General features: G+C 42.0%; 1 long non-coding RNA gene across 1 annotated transcript in view; it reads left to right on the top strand.

Moving 5' to 3' along the window:
- The window catches only part of LOC147455604 (uncharacterized), a 58,498-nt gene extending 32,680 nt beyond the window's left edge, over positions 1-25,818 (top strand). Inside the window, exons 2-3 of the long non-coding RNA XR_015188496.1 lie at positions 744-895; positions 25,181-25,818. This is a non-coding gene — a long non-coding RNA (uncharacterized LOC147455604). The remainder of the gene's footprint in view (positions 1-743; positions 896-25,180) is intronic.
- Positions 25,819-26,857: the final 1,039 nt, after the last annotated feature.

Raw genomic sequence — 26,857 nt, 5'->3', positions numbered from 1 at the left:
TAGTCTTTTGTAGACCGGGTGTCTGGGTGTGTGATTATTAGGGGATAGGGGTGTTGTGGAATCATTGGGCTATAGAGAGGCATTCATCGTGGGTGCTGAGTGTTTTTTCGTTTTCTCCTTTCCAACATGCATAGTTCATTGAAAATTGAACTACACGTGTGCTTTCTTTTACTTATGCTTGTCCAAGTTTTTTCTCTCAATGTTCGAGTTTACAAATTTGTCCCACTTTAGTTTTTTCTAGATCGGACGAGAATGCGCATCTCTGCTTTTGTGCTTGGACTTCTCCTCCGTGGGTTCCATCACACGGGGTTCATTGAAGACCCCATGCTCTCTACTGTTAAGGCTCCGTCACCTGCCACCTCTCTTGTATTTCCCATCTAATCAAAGGGGCATCTCCGTCATATAGCGAGATTCCACAAGCTCGCATCTCCTTCGTCCACATGGAAGCACTTTTCAAACGGTTGCATTTTTATTTTTAGCAAATCGCATGCGCTGTTTTAATGGTTGCAAGTAGATGTAGGTAGCAAAGCTCACTTTGCAGTATGGAGGAGGAAAAAACCTAATTACATCCTATGGCATGTAATCGGTATAATGCCTTTTGTAACCTAGGTCAAAGACATGATGACTGTCCCTATATTGCTTTTTGCTGGACTGACTTTTGTAACTTCGTTCTCTCTTTAATATAATACTCTCTTGCTTTTATGGAAAAAAAAGCTCACTCTTTTTAATTCATGCGGGAGCAGTTTGTCTATCGCAATTGCAGCAAGCCGTTGCAATCAGCATCTCGTAAGCTTGGAGGAACACATCCACCAGGTCCTTGCAATTAGAGCAAATCCTCTATCACAACTGCAGCAAGCAGTCACAATCAGTAGCTCGTCAGCATTCCTGTAGCAAGGTTGGTAACCTCCCTCTCTTTCTCTCTCTCATTGTTTTTTTCTCACACTTGTCTGTGTTTGTGAGTTGTTGAAATGTTTCTAGTTCCAGCTATTCTCACTATGTTCAAAGTGGGTTTTCTTTCAAGAACATGTGCACGTGTTTACATCGCCTCTTGAAATGCAATGATTGTGGAATTTTGTCTCTTCAAGTGCAATGATTGCAGGATATGCCCACAGGGATAGGGCCAAGAAGCTCTAGCTACGTGTAGCAATCTCAAATGAGCATGTGCGCAGATTTATGTCGCCTCATGAACCACAATGATTGTGAAATGTTGTCGTTCTTGGCCCTAGCTACCCCTCAGGACTAAATAACACATAGTATTAATGAGGGGGGGTAAGGGGATCGAGGGCAGAGAAGTGCGCGCACGAAAATCGGAGAGGTTGCAGCCGTAGATGGGCACTTAAAAACTAAACCCGGCCACAGATTAAACCCGGGCAGCGCCTATATTTTAAATATAAAACCCCAAAAACTCGGGCCATGGGTACAACATGTGCGCGCGGGTGGGATGGTTACCCCATGCATCACAATCTGGGCGACGAGGCCCTGGGTTCAAATCGAGTCGCCGCCCGGGTTCTTTTTCGCGTTGACTTGCCGCGCGTCCGGGTTTAATCTGCCTCGGGCTCCCCGCATCCACTTCTGCGTCGTCGATCCCCTTACCCCCCCCTCTTTAATGTTATGTGTCACTTAGTGTCGTGGCTAGCCACTTGTAGCAATCTCAAATGAGCATGTGCGCAGATTTATGTCGCCTAATGAAACACAATGATTGCGAAATGTTGTCTCTTCAAGTGCATTGATTGTGAGATATTCCCAATAGGGATAGGGACAAGAAGCTCTAGCTACCTATAACACTCTCAATTGAATATGTGCGAACGTTTATGTCGCCTCTTGAAACACACTAATTGCATAATGTCGTCTCTTTTGAAGTGCATTGATTGCGGGATATGCCCAACAAGGACAAGACCAAGAAGCTCTAGCCATATGTAGCGATCTCAATTGAACATGTGCACATGTTTATGTCACTTCTTGAAATGCACTCAAGAAGCTCCACCTGGCTGTGCCGAACATCGGCGTGGCAAGGAAGCTCTAAACTATGTCCAGCTAATGCAAAGCGAGCACATCTCTCTATATGAAGCGAGTCATTCTCTGTAGATGCAGACACATGCTCGAAAAAAGTAGGCTTGCTTTCAATTGAACATGAGTGATACAGGAAAGAAGTTATGCTTAGATCCAAATGATGCGAAGCGAGTACATCTTTCTATATGAAGCGTGTGCATCTCTGTAGATGCAAAAATATACTTGAAGCAAGCCTAATGTAATTGGGAAGCTGAGGAAGCTCTTGATTGTTTTTAATAGTGGATGCACCAAGAAGGCACCTTATTAAACCAACAACAATGCACTTCCGCGGTTGAGAAATGCTGTGATAGCTGATGATCCACATTTGGTGATCATGCTCTGAAATTGGGTATGGTGGATAATAAAAGCTGTTTGGGGGATGGTTTTGAAGACAATTGTGTGGCAAATGCAATGGAGATAGAATGGACATACACTTCCTTGAATTTCTACTAGGCAACAACAAAACATTTGGCAAGAGACGACAAGAGCCTCAAGGACGCCGACATGAATCATAGTGTGCATGTACGGTGTTGAGCTTACTTCTTCAAATAGAATATTCATATGGAGTCAAAGCCTTGAGGTAAAGGAATATGAAATGCTGAATATATATATCCATGAGGGCACTAAGTGCCAACTTGTATCATGTGATAAGCTTGATGGCTACCACAAAACTGATGCATGAGGAGAAATTGCTGATTTGGAAACTTGTGAAAGCCACATATGGCTAGCTCCTCTTGGACTTATATTGAAGGCATAAAAAAAGCTAAAAAATGGTTGGGTCATGAGTCTAATGAGGTCTTAAATCCAATCTGAGAATCCTCACAAAAGAGGCACCAATGACCAAAATCTTGTTGTATCTCTGCAAAGGCTCCCTCAATGGGGCATATACGTACACATATAAAAAAGCTATGTTAGGCCTGTTGAAATACTAGATCAGGCCAGAGGGAGTCCTGGTAAAATACTGGCTCATAATCTTTGATGGTGTCACACTTGGCATCAAAGCTCTTAGTTTGAGCTATGGAAATGTATAGTTTGAGCGAGTCCATAAGGATCTTTGTGACCTTTTAAAGGATTTTTCTTGGTAGATTGGGAGCTTTCAATAAGGAAACATTATATTTAAAAATGTAGAGTAGGACCTTGAGTTAGTTGTAGATCTACATAGGAATACAATTTTGTATGCATGCAATCACCTATGCAGGCATCTTGAAGGCATGTGGCTCTACGCAAGATCCTGATATGGGCACAAAACTTCACAATTAGTCAGAGTATATCAAAAAAATATGTTGTGCTTGGCACTATATTGGTCAATATGTATGCCCATTGTGGTGCGCTTGAGAAAATAGAAAAAGTGCTCGAAGAGCTTCTTGTCCAGAATGACGCCTCTTGCAATGCACTGACTGCGGGATTATATTGTTAGTCACAGGTTATCAAAAAAGATGTCATGCTTACTGTCTTGGTCGATACATATGCTAAATGTGGTGTGCTTCAAAAAACACAAAAAGAGATCGAGCAGCTTCCTATCTAGAATGTCGTCTCTTGGAATGCACTGATTGTGGGATGTGCCAAATATCGGTGGGTCTAGCAAGCTCTAGACTATTTTTAGTTGATGCAAAGTGAGAACATCTCTCTTTATGAAGCGAGCATATCTCTCTAGATGCAATCACCTATGCTTGCATCTTGAAGGCATGTCACAATTTGGAAGAGGTTGAGATGGGCAAAAGCCCTAGGGTGCTTTGAAGAGATGCAAAGAGGGGGTGTCTCTCAGCTTGATGGACATCAAGACAAACCTAAGTTGTTCTGATCCATCCTGAATATATGTCTTACATCCATCCATAACATGCTCACAAAACTAGGAAAGAAGTTGTGCTTGTGATTCAAGAGGCGACATTCTATACAAGAGGGGTGAATTAAAAGAGAATCATTGAGATGGTGAAGCTTTGAAGAAGCTTGAACTCACCCTTGTGTAGATTGTGGAAAAAATGACCGCTGGTCTTCTTCTTCTTCTTCGCTTCTTTACGCCGCCGCCACGGTTGACCACCACGATGAAAAGAGGATTGTTGATGAAAAATCCTAATTTGCAGAAGTTATCATGGTTAAGATGCTGAATTTTAGATATTTTTAGGAGAGGTAAATGAAATTGTAACATAGAAGCAATAGAGAGAGACATGGAGAGGGTGTATGTATGTAGAGGTTCATAAAAGAACTATAGGGATGAGAGAGAAGAGTAATGGTGAAGAGGGTGGGAGAAGCCATGGAAATTGCAGGTTTGAGTGAGGAAAGGAGAGGGAGGGATGTGTAAGAGTGAGTAGGTGTGTGGAAGGGTGAGAGAAGACTAAGGGCTACTTGTGAGAAAAGTGGGCAGACTGGGGTCCACTCAAAAAATCATAGCTCACCGTTGGTAGCTCCAAAAATCATGAAAAAATTTGAGGTGATTATTCAGAGCGTGGGCTACATTTTCTCTTTTGACCACCGCTCAAAATTCGGAGTGGAGATAGGTGCCAAAATTCTCACCAAAAAGCCTGTTTTTTATGCCTGCAAAAGTCTTTTAGTGGCCCCCTCCTTTGTTGAATTTGTACAATGCATCCAAGAGTGAGCCCCTCCTTTGTCATATCATAATACAAAGCATCCAAGTTGCCCTTGACACATGCATGGAGGAGGATTATTGGTGGATAAAGAAATATATACATGGTGGGACTAGTGTATGGGCTATTCATGGACTTTAGCTCAATGAGCATATGGTGTTAGAATAATGAGTAAAAATAATAATAAAAATATGGAGGAGTTATGGATATGGAAAGATATTGGAATCATATGATATGGTCCTCTTTGAATTATTTTGGGTGAAAGAGGAAAAGGTATGCAAGTAAATAATATAATAAATGTGACCAATGAGTAGAAATCAATTTTTTGTTTTCACGGGGTGAGGGTGAAAATGTGGGAGTGATTTGTATAAAGGAAAAATATGAGGTTAGAGTATGTACATATTGGCAAAAAATATAATTATGGTGTAAGAGGATGAAAGAAGGTGTACATAGGTTTAATAAAACACACACCTAAGTAGAAATATTTAAATAAAATACCAAAATAATTATAAAAAATCCCTATATTTAGGCCATATATACAATGAAATATTTACACATAAAGAGGCCATAATATACTTTTATTTTTTTATTTTTTTAATTTTTTGGCTCAACTAGCCCAGTGACTAGCTAGCTGAGGGTTTTTAAGAAGATATGGGAAAAGCCCCCTAACTCACACACGGCTATGTACAGTGAAATGGTAGGGATAGCCATAGCGTTTGGGTGAATTTGGTAGGGTGGAGTAACTTACTATGGCAATTATGGAGAGCCGAAAAACGGCTATCATTAGCCCTCCCCCAGGATGATGGTATATTCATGTACCATCATAGAGCATCTTTTCCAAAGAGAGTGCTTCAGAGTCCTTGACGAGATCTTCATTGTTTGGCCCCTCAGAATTTTGGCTGGAGTTACACTCATGCTTCATGTAACAATACTTACATGAGACAGCGTCCTTTGGACAGATCTTTGGTAGATCCTTTGGTAGAAGGCGACTCAAATAGGGCTTCAAGCGATACCCGTTTACCTTCCTGGAGTGCTCTTTACCATTCAAGTCCATAAGCTGATAGTAACTAGAATTGAAAGCCTTCTTGACTATGTATGGCCCTTGCCATCTAGTTTCAAACTTGGCATCAAAACGATTGTCAAGTCGATTGTCATACCTTAGCACAAGCTCTCCTTCCTTGATGCCTTTGTCCTTCAGTTTCTTGTCGTGCGTTTCTTTCGCTTGTGTGGCTTTCCTCTTGTAGCACTCATATGCTGCTTCTCTGATCCACTCAAGCTCCACTAACGTAAGAAGTCGATCCATCCATACCTCTTGATCATCTTGTGCTCCTTTTCCATGAAGTCGCATTGTTGGAATGTTGAGCTCGATAGGCTGCAAAGCCTCTTGACCATACACCAAGTGAAATGGTGTGAACTCCGTGGCTTCCCTATATGTGGTTCGATATACCCACAAGGCACCATCCAAGAAGTCATCCCATAATTTTGTCTTGTTTTGCACCATCTTTCTAATGATTCCTGCAATGACACCATTAGCCTTCTCCACCAAACCATTTGACTGTGGGTAGTATGGTGTGCTATGACGATGTAGAATGTGAAGTTCTTCACAAACTTCTGTGAGCAAGCCCTTCCTAAACCCTGGACCATTATCAGAAACAATCTCCAAAGGTGTCCCAAATCTGCAACAAATGTGATTGTACACAAACTTGCTAACTGTCCTCTCATTCACTCTTGCCACACTTTGAGCTTCCACCCACCTAGTCATATAGTCTACAGCCACTAGAATGTAGAGTTTACCATTTTTTGTCCTAGGCAGAGGACCCATAGCATCAATGCCCCACTTTTCAAAGGGTCCATTTGCAAGAACTATTTGCCTCGGGCCATGCACCAACCTTCTATTTCCATTTATCTGACAATTGTGACAGCTTTTACACCAATGTTGAACATCCACATGCAAGCTTGGCCAAACATACCCCGCAAGCAAAATCTTCTTCACAGTTGATTCTTGGGCAAAATGACCACCACATGCCTCTTCATGCAAACCTTTTAGAATGGTTTGAATTTCCTTGATAGTTGGTACTCTTCTGCACACTTGATCCTTCCCTTTTTGATAGAGGGAGCCTTCTAGGAAGAGATAGAAACTTGCCTTCTTCATGAGTCTCCTCTTCTGAGCCTTCGTGAAGTCTTGTGGAAACTCACCCTCCAAAATGTAGCCAATAATGGGAGCCAATGACTCCAATCCCTGGTATCTCGGTTGCTTGACAGCTGCTGCCACCATGATGACCTGCACTTCTCTCTCAACACATGTAACTGCTTGTTGTGCAAGTAAATCGGCATCTTCATTTTGTTTCCTCGAAATATGATATAGTTGCACTTCTTCAAACTGATTAAACATCTTACGAATGGCATGAACTTTTGTCCTTAAGCTTTCATTCTTGCATGCCCAAATGCCTAAAATCTGTTTAACAATGAGAAGTGCATGTCCCTTTACCATGAGACGTTTTATCCCTTGGCCAATGCACATCTTCAAACCATGAAGTAGTGTGTCGTATTCTGCTTCATTGTTGCTAGTTGAACCTGGTAGATTGACCTTCTCTTTCATGACCACCTCTCCACTTGGGTTGAGCAACACTAGCCCTCCCCCTGCTTTCCCTGTGGCTCGTCGAAAAGCTCCATCAAAGAACAAGGTAAAAGCATTGGGAATACTTTTTGGTGGTGGCAATGGTAGGGTCTTTACTTGAGGCACCTTAATTTCCTTCTCATGTACCCTATAAGTGAGAATCCCTGCCAATTGTGCACGCACACTATCTTCTACCTTGAAAGAGTATTGGAACTCTTGCAACTCCATAATCCACTTTGAGATCCTAGTACTAAGATTCATTTGAGATGACACCCAAGGGAACAAATTTTCTGCAGTGAGAATTACAAAAGGTTTTGGTAGCAGGTAGGATCTAAACTTTCTCACCGCAAACATGAGAGAAAGCATCATGAGTTCTGCTTCTGTGCAGTCTCTCTCCAAAGCATTCATGACCCTACTAGCAAAGTAAATGGGTCGCATCCTTGTACTGTGGGGATCTTGTTGTAGCAACACAGCACCAATTGTTTCCCTTCCAACACTAGAGCTAACAAAGAATGTGTACTCCCAACAAGGAGGCATGAGTGTTGGTAGCTCTGACAAAAGGACTTTAATGTTGCAAAAATACTCTTCAAGCTCATCAGACCATGCAAATTCTACTTGTTGTGTCAACTTTTGCAAAGGATGAAGCAACTCCGAGGCTAAGTGAATGAAGCGTGACATATACTTCACCTTCTGAATGAAAGAGATGACCTCCTTAAGACTCTTCGGTGATGGAAGCTCAATAAGAGCCTTTGCCTTTGAAGGATCCACCTCAATGCCTTTATAGGAAACCTTGTGACCGAGCAAGATCACTTCATCCTCACCTATGTGGCACTTGTCGGGGTTGAGTTGACCTCCCATGTCGTAGAGCTTCTTTAAACCTTCTTCTACCCTTTGTAGATGCAATGATTTTGAGCTATAAATGCAGAAATCATCAATGAACACCCTAATTGACTTTCCAAAGAATGCTTGAAACACCATGTTCATGAAACATTGGAATGTTGCAGGAGCATTTGTCAGACCAAATGGCATGACTCTAAAAGCATAACAACCCCAAGGAGTGATAAAGGTTGTTTTCAATTGATCTTCCAATGCGATACCTATTTGAAAGTAGCCTGAGTAGCCATCACACACAGTGTACTTCTCATGACCAACTACCTCATTTAGTATCTCATCCTGAAATGGGAGGGGAAAGTGATCTCTTTTTGTTGCCTCATTGAGTGGACGGTAATCCACACACACCCTCCACTATTCGTTTTTCTTAGGAGTGACAACAACGGGAGAGACCCACTCTGAATTCTCCACTGAATGAAACCTGCTGCTAGAAGCTTTCTTACCTCCTTGAGTAAAGCCTGCTCCTTGATGACTCCTAGCCTTCGTAGCTTCTGAGCCTTAGGTGTGGCCTCTGGCTTCAACTCAATTTTGTGTTGAACAACATCTACTCCACGCACATCGGTGTAGTCTTTAGCAAAAAGCCTAGGAAATTTCCTTAGCACACATTTGAACTCCTCTCTTTCATCCTTTGTAAGTGTTGTAGATAGCATACCTTCTAGCATTCTTTCATCTTCCACTTTTTGGTTCTCTTGGGAACCTACCTCCTCCAAACCTTGACAAGAGGTCTCTTGGTTGGTTGGCTTAAACCTTACCCCCATGACTTCGATGGAAGACTCCTCTTCAGTAATGCTGCCGCTACTCTCTTCTTCTAAAGTGTTATCGGTCCAACCTTCTTCCGTCTCACTTTGAGATGATTCTTCATGGAGCTCCTCTTGGCGTTGCTCCTTCATGTCAAAGACAACCTTCTTATGATTGTCGTTCCTGCAAATTAGCTTTCCACTCTCCCAATCCTGCAAAGCTCGCATTTTCATTAGCCATGGTCTCCCTAGGATAAATGGGTAACCATTTCCTTTTATAGACATGACATAGAAATCCACTGCCTTCTTAATGCCAAAGGCCTCCACAAAAACATTTTTACAAATGCCTACGCACCTAGCCTTGCTATTGTTTGCCATCTTGACCTTAATTTCAGGTGTCTCATGGATGTGCATGCCTAATTTTTGCATGAGTCCCTCTGTCATGATGCAAATTTGTGCACCCCCATCCACTAGACCTTTCCTAACCAATCTCCCTTTTATGTAACAATCTAGCACAGGTGTAATGTCCTCATTCATTTTAGCTTGTGCAATTTTTACAACAGGCACACTCTCTTTTACCTTTCTCCTAGTGCTAACTGCCCTTGTTAAATCCCTCCTAACTTGTGGACATAATGCAAGAAATTGAGGCCATGAGATATCAGGACCCTTACCTCTCATGTCTTCCAACAGGTTGTATGGAGCCATTCCATGTCCAAGAGGAAAGTCTTGGAGGTTGATACGACGTCGAGTCCTCTTAGCTTCCTTGGTCTCCTTTGCCTTCTTTTCTCGTCCATGGTCACTTTGTGATGTAACACCTTCTTTCTCCTTACCTTTCCCTCGGCCACGCTTAATGCCATTTGCTTCCATGTCAACCTCTCTTGAATTTGTCACCTCTACCACATGCACGTTTGGGTCTGGCAAAGGTGGAACTCCTTCCACTCCTTGTGGAGGTGGTCTTGCTCCATTTGGCCTTTGTATAAGCCGTGGTTGTTGACTAGTTCCTTCATCTGCATTCATCACTGGGTAATTCAAGTTAGGTCTCCCTGGCTCCCCACGGGGCCAAGGACAATTATACATCCCATGTCGAGACTCACCGCAATTCCAACATTGCAAGACTCTCCTAGGTCGTGGGTCTCGCTCTTCAGACTTCTTTGCTTGTCCCTTTGGACCTACAGCTTGTGCAAGGTGAATTGACAAGCTGCTTAAAGATTCATTTAACTTCTCAATCACTTCCGCCGTTACCTCAGGAAGCTCCTTAGATGTTGATGCTTGTGACTTACCTTTGGGTCTAAGAACTTCTATTGGAACCTCCCCCCTTAAGCACTTGAGTTTCCTATATTTCTCAGAAGCCCTAGTTTCAGCTGCATCAAAGGTAGCAGGTGCACCCGCCTCAACTTTTACCTTAAGGTCAGGAAAGGGTCCGGCTATGAACCTCTCCTTCTTTAGAAATTCTGCACCATCACCAGGGTTGGCAACATTTCGTATCCATAGAGCCCAAAGACGTAGGAACTCTTGCTTGTACAAGTAGTAGTCATCTAAGTCTTTTTGCTTGTGAGAAACAATGTCTTGCCATAATTTCTGAGTGTTTTGGGGATCAAAGAAGTATTTCTTGAAACGATTCAAAACTTCCGTGTAATTCCCTTTAACTTCCTCAGGCAAAGAGTCAAACCAAGTGCTAGCATCTTTCCTAAGGACCACCTCAAACATTTCTACACGTTCTTGATCAGTTACTATCCTCTTGATACGGCAAGACATCTTGAGATTCGCTAGAAATAATTCTGCATCCTCTCCAGGCTCTCCAAAGAAAAGAGGATATCCAGATATTTGGCGTTGGCTCTCCATTGAATTGATTTCAAAGTGACGCGTTTTTGTTTTTTCTTTCTTTAAAATATTTACACAATAATATTTTCTAAATTGCAATCTATTCTACAACAAAATAAAAATATTCGCATCAAATGACCTATGATAATCAATAAGAGGTAGAATGACAGGGTTTGGTGACACGAGAATTTCTCCTACTCTTTGGGCACCAAACATGAATACCATACGTTGTTGAAAATGGATTTTTCTACTAATTGCAATGTTTACTCTAATGTGTGGAGTGAAATAAAAGGGAAAAACCTGTATTCCTGGGCCATTATCCACGGTCTATGCATGACCAGGTCTATGCATGACCAGGTCTATGCATGACCTAATTCTTAAAACAAAACAAAAATATAGACGTCCAAACTAAGGTCGTACCTAATGAGAGGCAAAATAAAAGGATTACTGATGCGTTTATCTCTACCAACCTAAGAGGACCTAAAATTCTACGAATTACTCGCTGAAATTGCAACTTAGTACTAACAATTCATTGATGTTGGAGTAGATACAACAATGGTAGGAAGAATATCTTCTACTCTCACTCACTCAAACTAGCTCAAGCTTTTCTATGCACCAAGGTGATGGTGTATAGAAAGCTTACTCTCTCTTTACAACCAAGATAGAACTGGCGTGTGGTACGCTCAATCTAGTGTGCAATGGTATAGTGATGTCTTTTACAAGGAGGAATGGGTTCTATTTATAGGTTTTAGAAGCTTTGATTAGGATTAAACCTAATCAATTTTATTAGGAAAGATCAAGGATTATGAATTTTTATGAATTTCAAATAAGAGTGGGGTCTCTCTTATCTCTTGAGTCACATGGATGTGGGCTCAAGTAAGAGAATTATTGATGTGGTGAAAGGAGAGAAGCGTCCATGGGAGTGAGTGAATTTGGTTTACTTGTGCGGTTGCCTACTCCATATGTTGATAGTGTGGGTGCATTTTTACAAGAGAAGTTAGTTTGTTAGTGGTAATAATCACTAGAATTGTTAGTGATACAGTTACAATGGGTAGGATGAGTTGATTTGATGAAGGAAGAGGGGTGAATTAAAAGAGAATCATTGAGATGGTGAAGCTTTGAAGAAGCTTGAACTCACCCTATTATAGATTGTGGAAAAAATGACCGCTGGTCTTCTTCTTCTTCTTCGCTTCTTTACGCCGTCGCCACGGTTGACCACCACGATGAAAAGAGGATTTGTTGATGAAAAATCCTCAATTTGCAGAAGTTATCATGGTTAAGATGCTGAATTTTAGATATTTTTAGGAGAAGTAAATGAAATTGTAACATAGAAGCAGTAGAGAGAGACATGGAGAGGGTGTATGTATGTAGAGGTTCATAAAAGAACTATAGGGATGAGAGAGAAGGGTAATGGTGAAGAGGGTGGGAGAAGCCATGGAAATTGCAGGTTTGAGTGAGGGAAGGAGAGGGAGGGATGTGTAAGAGTGAGTAGGTGTGTGGAAGGGTGAGAGAAGACTAAGGGCTACTTGTGAGAAAAGTGGGCAGACTGGGGTCCACTCAAAAAATCATAGCTCACCGTTGGTAGCTCCAAAAATCATGAAAAAATTTGAGGTAATTATTCAGAGCGTGGGCTACATTTTCTCTTTTGACCACCGCTCCAAATTCGGAGTGGAGATAGGTGCCAAAATTCTCACCAAAAAGCATGTTTTTTGTGCCTGCAAAAGTCTTTTAGTGGCCCCCTCCTTTGTTGAATTTGTACAATGCATCCAAGAGTGAGCCCCTCCTTTGTCATATCATAATACAAAGCATCCAAGTTACTCTTAACACATGCATGGAGGAGGATTATTGGTGGATAAAGAAATATATACATGGTGGGACTAGTGTATGGGCTATTCATGGACTTTAGCTCAATGAGCACATGGTGTTAGAATAATGAGTAAAAATAATAATAAAAATATGGAGGAGTTATGGATATGGAAAGATATTGGAATCATATGATATGGTCCCTCTTTGAATTATTTTGGGTGAAAGAGGAAAAGGTATGCAAGTAAATAATATAATAAATGTGACCAATGAGTAGAAATCAATTTTTTGTTTTCACGAGGGTGAGGGTGAAAATGTGGGAGTGATTTGTATAAAGGAAAAATATGAGGTTAGAGTATGTACATATTGGCAAAAAATATAATTATGGTGTAAGAGGATGAAAGAAGGTGTACATAGGTTTAATAAAACACACACCTAAGTAGAAATATTTAAATAAAATACCAAAATAATTATAAAAAATCCCTATATTTAGGCCATATATACAATGAAATATTTACACACAAAGAGGCCATAATATACTTTTATTTTTTTATTTTTTTATTTTTTTGGCTCAACTAGCCCATAGACTAGCTAGCTGAGGGTTTTTAAGAAGATATGGGAAAAGCCCCCTAACTCACACACGGCTATGTACAGTGAAATGGTAGGGATAGCCATAGCGTTTGGGTGAATTTGGTTGGGTGGAGTAACTTACTATGGCAATTATGGAGAGCCAAAAAACGGCTATCAAATACAAAGCCTTTATGGAGGGGGGACCGGCTCCATTTAAATCCGGTCCTCAACTGTTGTCAATTGTTCTATTTCTCTCTCTTTTCAAGTATTATCAATACCAAATTATCTAGGTGTAAATTGTTATGTTGCTTTATCAAATTAAGTACTCTCTCTATGCTCATTAGGAACTCGTTCTTAATGAAATGCTCACTATGTTATCAATTTTTACTACACACAAGTTACTAGTGCATTAAATGTTTCATTGGTATCAGAGCTATTGGTTTTCTTTTTTTGCTCAAGAAGAGAGGTCCTCAAACTTGCTACAAATGGTTGGTGTTATTAATTGCAAAGAGTAAGTAGAATAGGGATTTTCATCCTTGAAGCACACTTGCTTTATGTAGTTAATGGGGATCCGTCGAGAGCTATGGTCTTAATAATGGAGTCCTATGAGGCTTGCCTATCACTTAACCATTATTGAGCTATTAGAATCTTGAAAAAAACCGGCGCTATCTTGGCTCTATTGAACCCTCTCTTCTATTCCTTGCAATTAATAATATTCGAGCCATGGGTATATATGCTTGAGTGCTTACCTTTGAAGGTAAAGAGAAGTAGCAACTAGGGCTTGAAGTGCCAAAGTACAAGTAAAACTTATACCTAAAATTTGCTAGTATTGCTGGCAAGGGAAAAGAGATTGAAATGAATGTGGATAGCTTTGATTTTGCTATGAAAGAGCAACTAATGATGCCCCTATGCTTGTAAATTATCTTGTTCTAGGCTTCAACAAGCCCTAGGAAGTCCATCCCTCCAAGGTGAAGTGCTACAACAAATGCACACCCATGGCATTTTCCAAACTCCCTACAAAGAAGAGAGAGTACCTAGGAAGCCTCCTTGTGAGACTTCCAAAAGAGGACTCTCTCCAATAAGGAAAGAAGAGGAGAATCCGTACAAAGGACTCAAAAATTTACTACTTGATGACGCATCTCTCTCTCAAAGGAGAACCCAAGCTTCAACGGTAGAACCCCCACCAAAAGAACGAGAAAGAAGTGAGTCTCCTGCCACCTCGACGGAGATGGCTCCACGAAGACGGTGGGCAAAATGCTCTCCAACAACCCCTAAGCGGAGAATACCATCACATACTTCTCTACACCATAATTCAAAGAGGGAAGAGAATAAACAAGAGAAGAAAAAGGCGAGAAATAGGTCACCCTCTTCTCCATCTTCTTCATCCTCTTCCTCTTCTGAAGAAAGTGATGGTGTAGACAAGGAGGAACAAGGGAAGAAAAAGGCGAGAAAGAGGTCACCCTTTTCTCCATCCTCCTCCAACACGAGGTTGGATATTCAGTTTGCATTCTCACAGGTCATCAGATTTATGCATAGCCCAGGGTCTAAGCAGTGGCAGGCTGTCAAGAGGATTTTTCACTACCTTAGTGGCACTTTACATGTTGGCTTGTTTTATCCCAAGGGGGGATCATTGCCGCCAGACTTACATGCTTTTTCGGACTTAGATTGGGCTGGTTGTTTTGATACGCGAGTGTCCACAAGTGGTTTTTGTTTCATGCTTGGCAGTTCATGTATATCATGGTTGAGCAAGAAGTAACCTACTGTGGCCACTTCGAGTTGTGAGGCTGAGTACAGGGCATTCTTCACAGCTACGGTTGAGTGTGTATGGCTCAGACGCCTTATGGTTGATTTGGGTGTTGGACAAGACACTGCCAATACTATCTACACTGACAGCCAGAGCGCAGTGGCAGTTGCAAGGAACCTAGTTTTTCATGCTCGCACAAAGCACATTGAGGTGCATTACCACTATGTTAGGGAGAGGCTCTCAGCAGGAGAGATCACCTTGGCTTATGTGCCAACACAGGACAACCTTGCAGATCTTTTCACAAAGGCATTCTCTCGTAAGAAGCTTGAAGCTTTTCGCAAAGCTTTGGGCTTACTCCCCTTTGTGGACTGATCCTGTCCTCAAGGCACGGCACTTCCCTTTACTCATGTGCCAGCTCTCGTTCACCGCATCACTCCAGGGCGTTCACCACATCACTCCAAGGGGGATTTGTTACCATATACATGTGGTAGTGATGTGTGTGAACACACTAGGACCGCCGGGGCATTTTTTCCCTCTTTAGGAGGTTTTCCCCCCCGTGCATTGTATATACGCCCATCACTCTAGGGCTATCTATCTTTCCATTGCACACTAAGTAACACACTCTCTATTGTGTGCCTTGAGCTTCCTTCGTCTTCTCCAAGCTATGTGTGTTTCTCTGCAACCCTAATTCCAACATGAGCAAACGGTGAAGCTCCACGAACATGGAGAGCTTTAAGAGAATCCATCATAAAGTAGTTTTTGGCTACTGATGCCAAAGACAAAACCTCACCGAATGGCGAAGCTTAAAGCTCTCTCCCTAAAAATCTATTCACAAATATGTAGACAAGTTTTGGGATTTACATCTCAAAGACACTGTCTTCAAATTTTGCAAAAACAACAATTTTGCGTGGGTTTAACCAAGGATATGGTGGAGTATGTTAACTCCCAAAGGCCACGCACCATATATGCGGTCATACACCATATCATGGTGGCTTTAAGAATCAACTTCCATCAAGGGGTAAGAGAAATCTTAAGCCCACGGAAAACAAGGACTGTAACGAGCCTAAGGGGAAGGACAACGTCCAAAAGTCTCCTAAAGGCAATGCCAACAACAACAAAGCTAAGGAGAAGGGAGTTTATAAAGGCAAAAATAAACTCTCTCCTGAAGAGCTAGAGTGTTATCATAAAGATAGCCGTTGTTTCAAGTGCGCGGAGCAAGGGCATGCCTATCGTGCTTGTCCCCACAAGAATACACGAAATGAGCCTCCTAGAGCTACCTTGGTCAAAATTCAAGAAGAGGATGCTCATCACAAAGGATCTCCTCTATGCCATGCTTGGAAAGAGGTAAGAGAACATGATGCTATCATTCTCTTTGACCCTGTTCTACTCACAATTCATATCCACAGAGCTGGCCACCAAGCTAGGCATTGAAGCCTATGAGATGGGAGATGTCCTACTTGCCGATGGTGCTTTCAAGGGGCAAGAAGACTCAATCACTCCCTTAATTGGGGAAATTGAGGCTTCATGTCCAAATCTATGTGGACAAGGAGGATTTCTTCATCTCTCCTCTCAAGCATGAGGATGCAATCCTAGGGGCACCATGGTTTGATTGCATAGCTGCCAATGTCAAATTCCAAAGGCAAATCTACTTTAGGTTCAGGAAAAAGGATATGTACATAGATGCTAAGGAGTTGGGTAACACCATACCCATTGTACATAAGCAAGCTTTCAATAAGTCAATAAAGAGCTCTATTTTTGTGTACATGATTTTTGTTAAAGATTCTCAAAATGAATCTAATGCTTTAGCAAAAAAAAAAAAAAACAATCACAAGAAATTAGAGTTATCCAATTTTCTTACGGGATTTCAAGATGTTTTTATTGATGACATCCCTTGTGCTCCTAAATGAGGGGATGACAACCATGCAATTGAACTTCTTCCAGGAAGCTCACCGCCTAATAAACCTCCTTGCCGAGTTTCTCAAGATCAACAAGAGGAGATTATGCGGCAAGTGCATGAGTTGGTTGAGAAAGGCATAGTTAGGCCTAGCTCATCTCCATTTTTTCACTAGTGTTATTAGTGCAAAAGAAAGATGGCACATATCGTATGTGTATCGACTATAGAGCACTAAAGAGGATAACTATCAAGAATAGGTTTCCCATTCCACGGGTAGAAGACCTATTTGATAAGATACAGGGGTCGACCTAATTCAGTAGAATTGACCTAAAAAGTGGCTACCATCAAATAAGGATAGTTGATCAAGACATTGTAAAGACCGCATTTTTGCACTACGTTTGGTCTTTACGAGTACATGTCATGCCCTTTGGCTTGATCAATGCACCAACCACATTTAACCGTCTGATGGAGAAGCTATTCAGGCCTCACCAAACCTTTACTTCTTTGATGATATAATCATCTACTCTAATTCATTAGACAAACACAAGCAGCACCTCCAAGTAATATTTCAAGTTTTACAAGAGAATAAACTTTATATTAATAAAAAAAAGTGAATTTTTCTTACAAGAGATTCAATATTTAGGTCACATTATCTCTCAAGATGGCATAGAGGTAATAAAATAATGACCTAATCCAAGGAATCTGTATCAACTAAGAAGCTTTATAGGTATGTGTGCATACTGTAGATGCTTCATAGAAAAGTTCTCACAAATTGGAGGAGCATTACATGACCTAGCAAAGAAAAATGTTAGGTATACATGGTCTACCAAGGAGAACAATGCTTTTGAAAAGCTTAAAGCAAAGCTTATCTCTCTACCTGTGCTTATACTACCGGATCTCTCTAAGCCATTTGAGGTCCAATGTGACGCCTATGGTGATTGCCTTGGAGCTTTTTGCTTCAAGAAGGGCACACCATAGCCTACAAAAGTGAAAGGCTCGAACCTGTTGAGCAAGCTCTAGGGATATATGAGAAGGAACTATTAGCAGTTCTACATGCTCTAGACTCATGGAAGCACTATTTATTGGGGACTCCTTTCATTCTGCAAACGGATCACCAAAGCTGTAAATATTTCATGACGCAGACCAAGCTCTCCGACAAACAAATGAGGTGGGAAAATTTCCTTTTGCAATCTCATTCTTATATTTCTCACATTGCTGGCAAGCATAATCAAGTAGTTGATGCACTCTCAAGACGATCGAGAGTGAATGCGGTATCCATAGCAACTCACAATGATCTATCTTCTATGATAGATGAGTACGCTATTGATTCCAATTTTAGAGATGTGATTACAACCCTTGCACTAGGAAAGAAGGAAGAACCACTTATTCTACAAGATGGTTATCTTCTTTATGGCAATAGACTATGCTTTACTAGCTCACTACGTGAGAAAGTAATGTATGAATCTCATGCTCCTCCTTATGCGGGGCATAGAGGGATTCAGTCTACCCTAAAAAGAATAGAAACACATTTCTATTGGCCTGCCATGAAAACAAACATACAAGAGTATGTTTCAAAATGCGTGGTATAAAAGATAAAGTTTGATAGAGGGAAGCAACCTGGATTGCTTCAACATTTGCCAATCCCTAATTCACCATGGGAGAGCATATCCATGGATTTTATCTTTGGATTGCCCAAGTCTATCCATGGGAATACAGGAATATGGATGATAGTAGACAAGTTTAATAAACAAGCACATTTCATACCTGTTGATCCGAGCCTATCACAAATTTTTGTTTATTATATTTTGTTGGTTTTCCTTGCTTCTAGAGGTTTACAATAAAAGAAAGAGTGAGAACAACCTCTTGGAAAAATTTAAAAAATGATTTGATAGGAATTTTTTCTTGACTAGTTCACCGGAGGTGAAAGGTAGAGGGAGAACCTAGTGGTAAAGGGAAGGAAAAATATGTAAATGTGAAAAGAAAAGATATGATGTGGTTGTGGAGCCATGCACCCATGATTCAAGGGTCATGAGTGGCTCATATCATCATGGCTTTGGAGCCATATGATGATTCAAACAGATGGGACCCAAGTGGAAGACTTGGTAAAGGAAGGAACCAGACACATGGTTTTGCTGAATTTTTAAAAAATACTTCCACTCCGATCCAAGAAAAGTTGTCTTCATCAAAGTTGTAGCTGATGAGCTGGAGATTCTGACCATAGTTTTTTTTATAATTTTTGCATCTACGGTCTAGGAGATATGGCCAAAATGGCGGACGCCAGTTTTTTCAACTGTGGTGGAGACCACCCCCTCTACCTTTACACACACACACCCTTCCTTTTCCACATTGAGACCTTCTCTAAAAATCAGCCATTAGTCTTCTCACCCTCCTCTCCTTCCTCCTCTCTCTCAAGCTCAAAAACCCATCAAAATTCCTCTTCTAATCACCTCTCAAGTCATGCTTAATCTTGTTGTAATTCATAAGTTCTCATTCAACTCCTTTCTATTATTACTAGATATGTATTGATTTTATGTAGATTCTTTACATTTTAAAATAAGGAAGCTCTTAGACTCAAGCTATGGAGGAAGGAGCTTCTTCATTGGTTGAATGCCCCTAATCAAGCTTCATTTGTACAAATTACACTTGGATCTTAACCTCACTCCTAATCACTCTCTTTCCTAAATAAAGAGGCCTTCCCCTTTGTAATTTCAAGCCTCCCTCAGCCCATTGAGTCTTTGTATCACTCACCATGAGCCCATAAGCTCATTCATTCACTCTATTCTTGCACATCCTAGAGTGCAAATTGTTTCATGCTAGTAACCTCTCCTCCTCTTACTTATGTTAATTAAGAGAAATCTTTTATATGTGTGTGAGAGTGCTTGATGTGATCTTGGCTAATCCTTGAGTGGTTGTTTGGTAACCTACATGCTATTTGTGGTGGGAGTGTTTGAAGTCATCCATTCCTTGTACACACACTAAGGTTAATGCTTCATTCATAGTGATCTCTCTCTCTCTCTCTCTCTCTCTCTCTCTCTCTCTCTCTCTCTTTGTGTAGCGGTCCTAGTCCACGCTTCCAAGACTAGGTGGTGCCCTCATCTCATTTCCCTTGTGGCGCAATGGAGTTTGTTTTGGTGTAGAGGCCGCCATTCCAAATTTCCTTCGTCACTGTCAAAAAGACTATCAAGGCCCATCAAATGGCAACCCTCTTTATATCATAAATATGCAAGTACCACGGCTTGCCAATGTCCATAGTGTCAGATAGAGATCCTAGAATGAGTAGTAATTTTTGGAAGGGTCTCTTTGAGAATTTAGGTACAAGGCTAAACTTCTTTTCAGCCTATCATCCCCAAACGGATGGCCAAAGTGAAATAGCTAACCTAAAGATTCTTGATCTACTAAAAGCTTATGTCACAGAAGTAAATCAAAAGTCCCAATGGGAGAAGTACTTACCCTTAGTGGAGTATGCTTACAATAACACTGTACATACTTCCATGAAAAATGCACCTTTTGAGGTGATGGAGGGAAGATCAAAAGGTCCCCTGCTACTCAAGGTACATGGAAAGATCTTCGTTGCATATGAATATAGCCAAGACCTGCAAGAATCTTTCCAAAATATTAAGGATGCTATATCCATCTCTCAACAAAGGGAAAAGACTGCTGTTGATAAAAGCACAGAAGTGCCCTAGCCTTTAAAAAAAATGATTGGGTCTTGCTCAAGTTTCCCAAGGGTCGATTAAGGTACACAACACGGGAAAAAATCCTACAGGACACCAAAAGTACTATGCTAAGTTAGCAAAAAAATAATGACAGGAGCAAAGTGACACCCGAACCCCGATGGCCTCTAAAACGCCGGGGGCCGATGGCACGCCTCGAGCCGGTCACGGTAAGCGAATAGGGGGGGCACCACCTAGCTTTGAGCGGCTAGGACGCAGAGCACGGTGATGTGAACACCACAAACTTACACACACACACACACACACACACACACACACACACACACACACACACACACACACACACACACACACACACAGAGAGAGAGAGAGAGAGAGAGAGAGAGAGAGAGAGAGAGAGAGAGAGAGAGAGAGAGAGAGAGATTGACAAATGATGAAAACCCTCGGGGGTGTGAGGGAGAATTATTTTTGCAGTATTTACAATGACCTTCCTTCCGTCGAGGCGGCACACCGTGATGATAGAGAGGTAGAGAGAAGAGATGGTGAAACTACTTGGTGCGTTCTCTAAAGACGACTCGATGATTGTGAAACTTGCTACCAAGAACGTGTATGTGTGTGTGCATCGACCATTGGAGTTGAGAGGTGTACGTAGCTCCCTTCACATGGTGCAATTTCCAAAGCAAACCATCACACAAGTCCCCTCCCCGTGATGCCAATAGTATCAATTCTTTCCACTAAAACTCTACCAAATGCTGACCTCTCATGAACTGCCTCCCCCCCCCTGATAGTGACCTCTTAGTGCCCTTTTATAGGTGTTGGCTGCTTGGATTAGGGTAATCCCGGTTTGATTAGGGTAAGCTAATTGGGGAGACAAAGCAAGGCGGTGGGCCCGATGTGGTTGACCCTTGCTTTGTCTTGGGAGTTATTAAAAATGAAAACCTCTAGGTGGGCCTTTGTGACCATCACCTAGAGAGAGGGAATTTACAAATTGGGAATTTTACAATACTTGGGTGAAAACTGAAAAAATGATGATGATAACCTACGGTTTACTGAAAATGGTGTTGTGGTTGCATGATGCCGGCAAATGGTGTGTTGCCGGTACGTTGGTGTAGCGCGTACGTCTTTTCGGGGTCGGCCGGGGCATGCCTTCAGCACCTTTGCTCTTTTTGTTGTCGGTGTCGCGTGCTTTTGGCCGCTTTCTTCTGTGGATGGTGTCCATGCCGTTGAATCTTCCGTTTTTTTTTTTTTTTTTGTAGTTCGGTGTGTGATTTTATGCGTGTGTGTGTATGTATGTATGGGTGGGTAGGTGTATGGATATAGGTGTGTGCGTACACATGAGTGTGTGTGTGTAGTTGTATATGTATATGTGCGAATGCGTGCGTGGGAGCGGGGGGGGGGGGATTATATAATGCAGAGGCGGGGGAGGAGATGGGGCGAGAGAGGGGGGACATGTGTGTGCGTGTATATGTGTAGGTGTGTGTGTGTGTGTAGCGTCGCGAGGGCCTGCATTGGCTAAGGAGAGAGAGAGCACGGAGATGGCGGCTGCCTGCAGGGCACGCACACAACGTGAAGGAGAGAGGGAGAGGGTGTGGAGAGGGGGGGGGGGGGGAAATAGAGGGGCGTGTGTGGTTGTGTGTGGTTCCAAGCGCCCGCGAGGGCCGGGGGTAGGTGTGTGGGCGTGACAGGGAGAGGGCGGGGCCGCCTGCTGCCGAAATTTGAGGGGGGGGGGGGTATAGCGGGCGTAGTCAACGGGAGACAAGAGGGAGGGAGAGGATGAGTTAAGAGAATGGGGGGGGGGGGGAGGGGGGTTCCCACCATGGGAGTAAGAGAGAGGGAGAGCAAGGGTTGAGGAGGGAGGGAGAGGATAAGTGAGGGAGGAGGGTAGAGAGAGAGAGAGAGAGAGAGAGAGAGAGAGAGAGAGAGAGAGAGAGAGAGAGAGAGAGAGAGAGAGAGAGAGAGAGAGAGAGAGAGAGAGAGAGAGAGAGAGAGAGAGAGAGAGAGAGAGAGAGAGAGGGCTTGCCCTAAGGCCCGCAGGGCCTTACTAAAGGAGAGAGTGAGAGAGAGCTAGAGTTAGGGCTAGGTGAGGGGGGGGGATATTAGGAGGTGGTCCCCCAGGAAGAAAACAGGGGGGGGGGAGGGGGGGGTATAGTGGCCCGTCGGGGCTGGGTGTGGACAAGCAGAGAGAGGGAGGGAGAATATTAGGAAGAGAGAGAGAGAGGATAATATCTGTGGCGGCCCGCCGGAGGGTGTGACAGAGGCACCAATGCACCTACCGGGCCGGGTGATGCAGTGGAGAGTAGGAGAGAGAGAGAATATTGGCAGAGCCGGGCAGTAGGAGAGAGAGGAGTTCGTCTCCTGGCGATAATGGAGAGATGTGTGGCCAAACTGGCGGCGCCCAGTAGTGGTTAACCTTGGGGAGGGGGGGGGGGGGGGGTATGGTGAATGGTAAGAGCTTCTTTTTTGTTTTTGTTTTTTTTCTTCTTTTGGTAACAAACCTTCCCTTCCTTAGGGTGTGGTTCTCACGGTCACGGTTTTGAAAGCCGACCATCAATACTATGGTCCCTTTCAGATTCTTAGGCCAATCAATGAGATGGCCTATCAACTCAAGCTGCCCAACCATTGGCTCATACACAATGCTTTCCACGTGAGCCTACTAAAGCCTTACAAAGGAGACTCACCGAAGATCGAGGACCAAGAAGAAGTGTTGTAGCCCAAGTCCATTCTCTAACACAAAGACAAGGTATTACGAGGCGGTAAGACTATCCAACAATATCTTATCAAGTTTAAGAATTATCATTTTGAAGATGCTAGATGGATGCAAGGCTTGCAATTAAAGGATAACCTAAACCTTGTCAATGCTTACAATGATTCCCTAGAGTAAACAAATGTAAATATTTTTTAATGAACAAAGTTTTTGTCTTACAAGACTCTCTTTTTCTTTATTGTCTGCACATGTTAATGAGTATGCATACTTAGGATCATGTTTGTGGAGACGACGTCTCTCAAACATCAAGTAGAGCTTGTCACTCTACTATGGAAGATTGATACAGACTAATGTGTAGACATGCTTGCGGTAGCTAACGCTCTCAAGCACCAAATGGAAGGGGGACAATCTGCAAAGAGCAATGTGCTTCAATGGGCCTTAAAAGACCTAAGGTTCAGCTTCATTAAGACTTCCATAGGCTAAGGTTCCAAAACTTAAATCATTTATCCAATGGCCAAGGTAAGGAGAAAATTGGATGGTCATGGGAAGACTAAAAAGTCTTCCCACATCCCTAGGAAGGAGAGGACGAGCCCTTATTGTAGGGGATGAGAGAGAAACACACACACACACACACACACACACACACACACACACACACACACACACACACACACACACACACACACACACTCACTCCAAGGCTCCCCCTTTACACAAAGGGAAAACTGGACACATGTCAGGCTCCTAGGCCAATTGCCCCCAACCTCCCCTTAAATCCTATTGGATGGCCATAGAGGTGGACCAATGAAATTAGGCTAGAGTAAATTTAGTCTAAGCAATTTAAAAATGCTTGATAAAAGAACCAATAGAAATTAAGCTCCCTAGAAGACAATTGGACAGTCTACCAAGGGGTCCAATGAGCATCCAGTAGCCGAATGGCTTGCCTGATTCTTAATGGCCAGAAGAGTAAGAGGTCCAATGAGAGTTTAATTGAATTATTTTATTACCTAAAGCTCTCACAAAAGGGAAAACGGGGACACATGCCTCAAGGCTATTAACTATGCTGCTAATTTTTTATTGGCTAAGCTTTACATGAGCCGATGGGATGCCAGCATGAGAAAATAGCAAGAGGGGTCGACCAAGATGAGAGAGAAGGCTGCATTTTACTCTAACACATTGCTACACACACACACATACACACACACACACACACACACCACACACACACACACACACACACACACACACACACACAACTCATGTGTGCAAGAAGAACTCCATCTTCTCCAAGCATGGAGAAGTAGAGGCCTACACCAAAAACTCTTGGCTATGGAATGCAAATCCAACCAAGAGCCAAGCTTCAATGGCATGATCATCTCCTCTACCATGCTAATTACTAAGCTAAGCTATGATATTAGAGTGATTATGTGAGGAGAATAATTCTTTCTCATAAGATACATCTTCTTCCTCTCAATCTATCCTCACTCCCTGCTAGCTCTCACCATTTTTGAAGGTGTGTGAGGTCTTGGGACTGAGGCTAGGGATATTAGGTGTATTTTTCAAGCATAGTTTTGTGCATGAAGCTCCCATCTTCATTGCACCAACGATTAAGGAACACAAGAGTTGTATTGTACAAAAGTCTCCTTTGATGGGAGAAGCTATAATACAGAGCCTTTATGGAGGGGGGACCGGCTCCATGTAAATCCGGTCCTCAATTGTGTAGCTAGGTGTAAATTGTTATATTGCTTTCTTGCATTAAGTATTCACTCTATGCTCATTAGGAACTTGTTTAATAAAATGCTCACTATGTTATCAATTTCCGCTACACACAAGTTACTAGCGTATTAAATGTTACAAAATGTTTCATGCACCCTACTTAATTTTCAAACCTTTCTGATGTTATTATGTTTCATTGCAGTCAACGTATAAGAAAGCCTAGATACAACTCTTGTATATTTACAAACACGAGATATTTGATTGTGTAGTGAGTAAGAGCTAGTGATGGCCAATGTAATATTTGCTTGTCGATGATTTTGTCATTACTTGCTACCACAACCTTTTGTTTTCTTAACGAGTTATGCCTTTTTTCCACAGTTAATTAATGGCACTAACATGTCAAATGTGGTGAAGAAATGGGTAATTGAGCTGTAAGAGTTTGAATTCTCTTTCTTAGTGGAAGACAGTGGAAGAGCTACCCTAGCTGATTTGTTGACTTACAAGGAGAATCCCCTTCTTGCTAAGGAAGAGGTGGTGAGAAGGGTAGTTGAATAAGTGCCACAGATCAGCAATGCACATGCGTTGTTCTTTGATGGTTCATACAGAAAGAGCCATGATGCGGTGTCATGCAGCTTCGCTGCCAACATGGAAAAAAGAGCAAAGAACTGCAAGATAAGCTTTGTAGAAGCCTAAATAGTTATTAAGCAGTCATCAGGGCTTGTTAACAGGCCAAGTTTAATGATTAATGTATGCTAGATGCGGCTTGAAAAGGCCAACACATGCGTTAATGATGCCAAAAATGAGTATGCTTGAAGTGAGCACTACCACATTTTATTCTTGGCCACTGAGAACGCAGTGAAATGAACGTCGAAATTTGCACACTGCCATGGGAATGACACGTTTCCTTGTATTATAAAAATTAGGGAGGACCGTGCAAAGTCCCCCATGCAAGGACACTTGCATGTTTTCTATTTTTTTTAAATAACTAAAGAATGGAAGAACACATAAAAATAATGAGATTCCGTTTAGCTTGTTCAAAACTACTTATCTAGCCTTTCGTATATGTTGTTTTTCAAGGCACACTAGAACAAGCATCCTTCTTTCGTGTCTATACCCAGTTACAACACCCATAGGAATGAGATCAAGCACCATGTACATAGTTGTCTCACATGCTTTCGTTATTTTCTGCTTGCACATGACTAGTATCTGAATGTCACAATGTTCTCATCATAGTGAAGCCGAATACATACTTATTGAGTCTAAAATAAGTGTTCAATGGACCAACACAAAAAACATATGATACATTTCAATAGATCAAAGGCGAGAGATTTCACTTTAGTGAGAAATAAGCTCAGATGTTTGACATCTGCACAATCATGGGTTGATATCTCTGACATATCCTACCAATGGAGTTTAGATGTTGAAAAAATATTCAAACCTTCAAGCATACGCCATGTCTGTGATATAGTTTTCATCCACAGAAGCACATCCATTGATTGTACTCAAGATCCAACTGAGACATCGATTGTAATGTTTACTAATAGTGTTCTTCTGCTATCTAGATTAGAGAGAGCACACATACAAGTGAAATGGGTGCAATGCTATGCTTGTGAGAGCTTCAATACACATAAAAGATATTGTCTGTCCTTACTTCTAGACTACATGAGGAGAATGCTGAATGGAAATCAACTTCACATATAGCTACTGAGTGTGATTGTAGCCCATTGCTTTCATGGAGTGGAGAGCATAGAACAAGCTTCATAGAGCAAGAACTAGTGGCATCACAGCTGGCATACATACTTGCATTCAATCTTGAGAACAACTTTGTACTGCATAAGTACTTGTCAATGGCTGAACGTTCAAATAAGCTTGAACTTTGCATCTTGAGCCATGACAATGTGGATAATATTGTTGGGACAATGCACCGTTTGCACTAGTGGTGCAACTTGATACAAGCTTGATGCTTAGAATTATACAAAACATTGACAATCCAACCAGGCCAAGAGCATACATTGCTAACAATACTTATGCATTTTCTTCTTTGCAACTCTATAG

This window comes from Adiantum capillus-veneris, chromosome 6 (genome assembly GCF_014529385.1).
Source record: "Adiantum capillus-veneris isolate H3 chromosome 6, ASM1452938v2, whole genome shotgun sequence".
Taxonomy (NCBI): domain Eukaryota; kingdom Viridiplantae; phylum Streptophyta; class Polypodiopsida; order Polypodiales; family Pteridaceae; genus Adiantum; species Adiantum capillus-veneris.
This window is presented reverse-complemented; position numbering and strand designations above follow the sequence as displayed.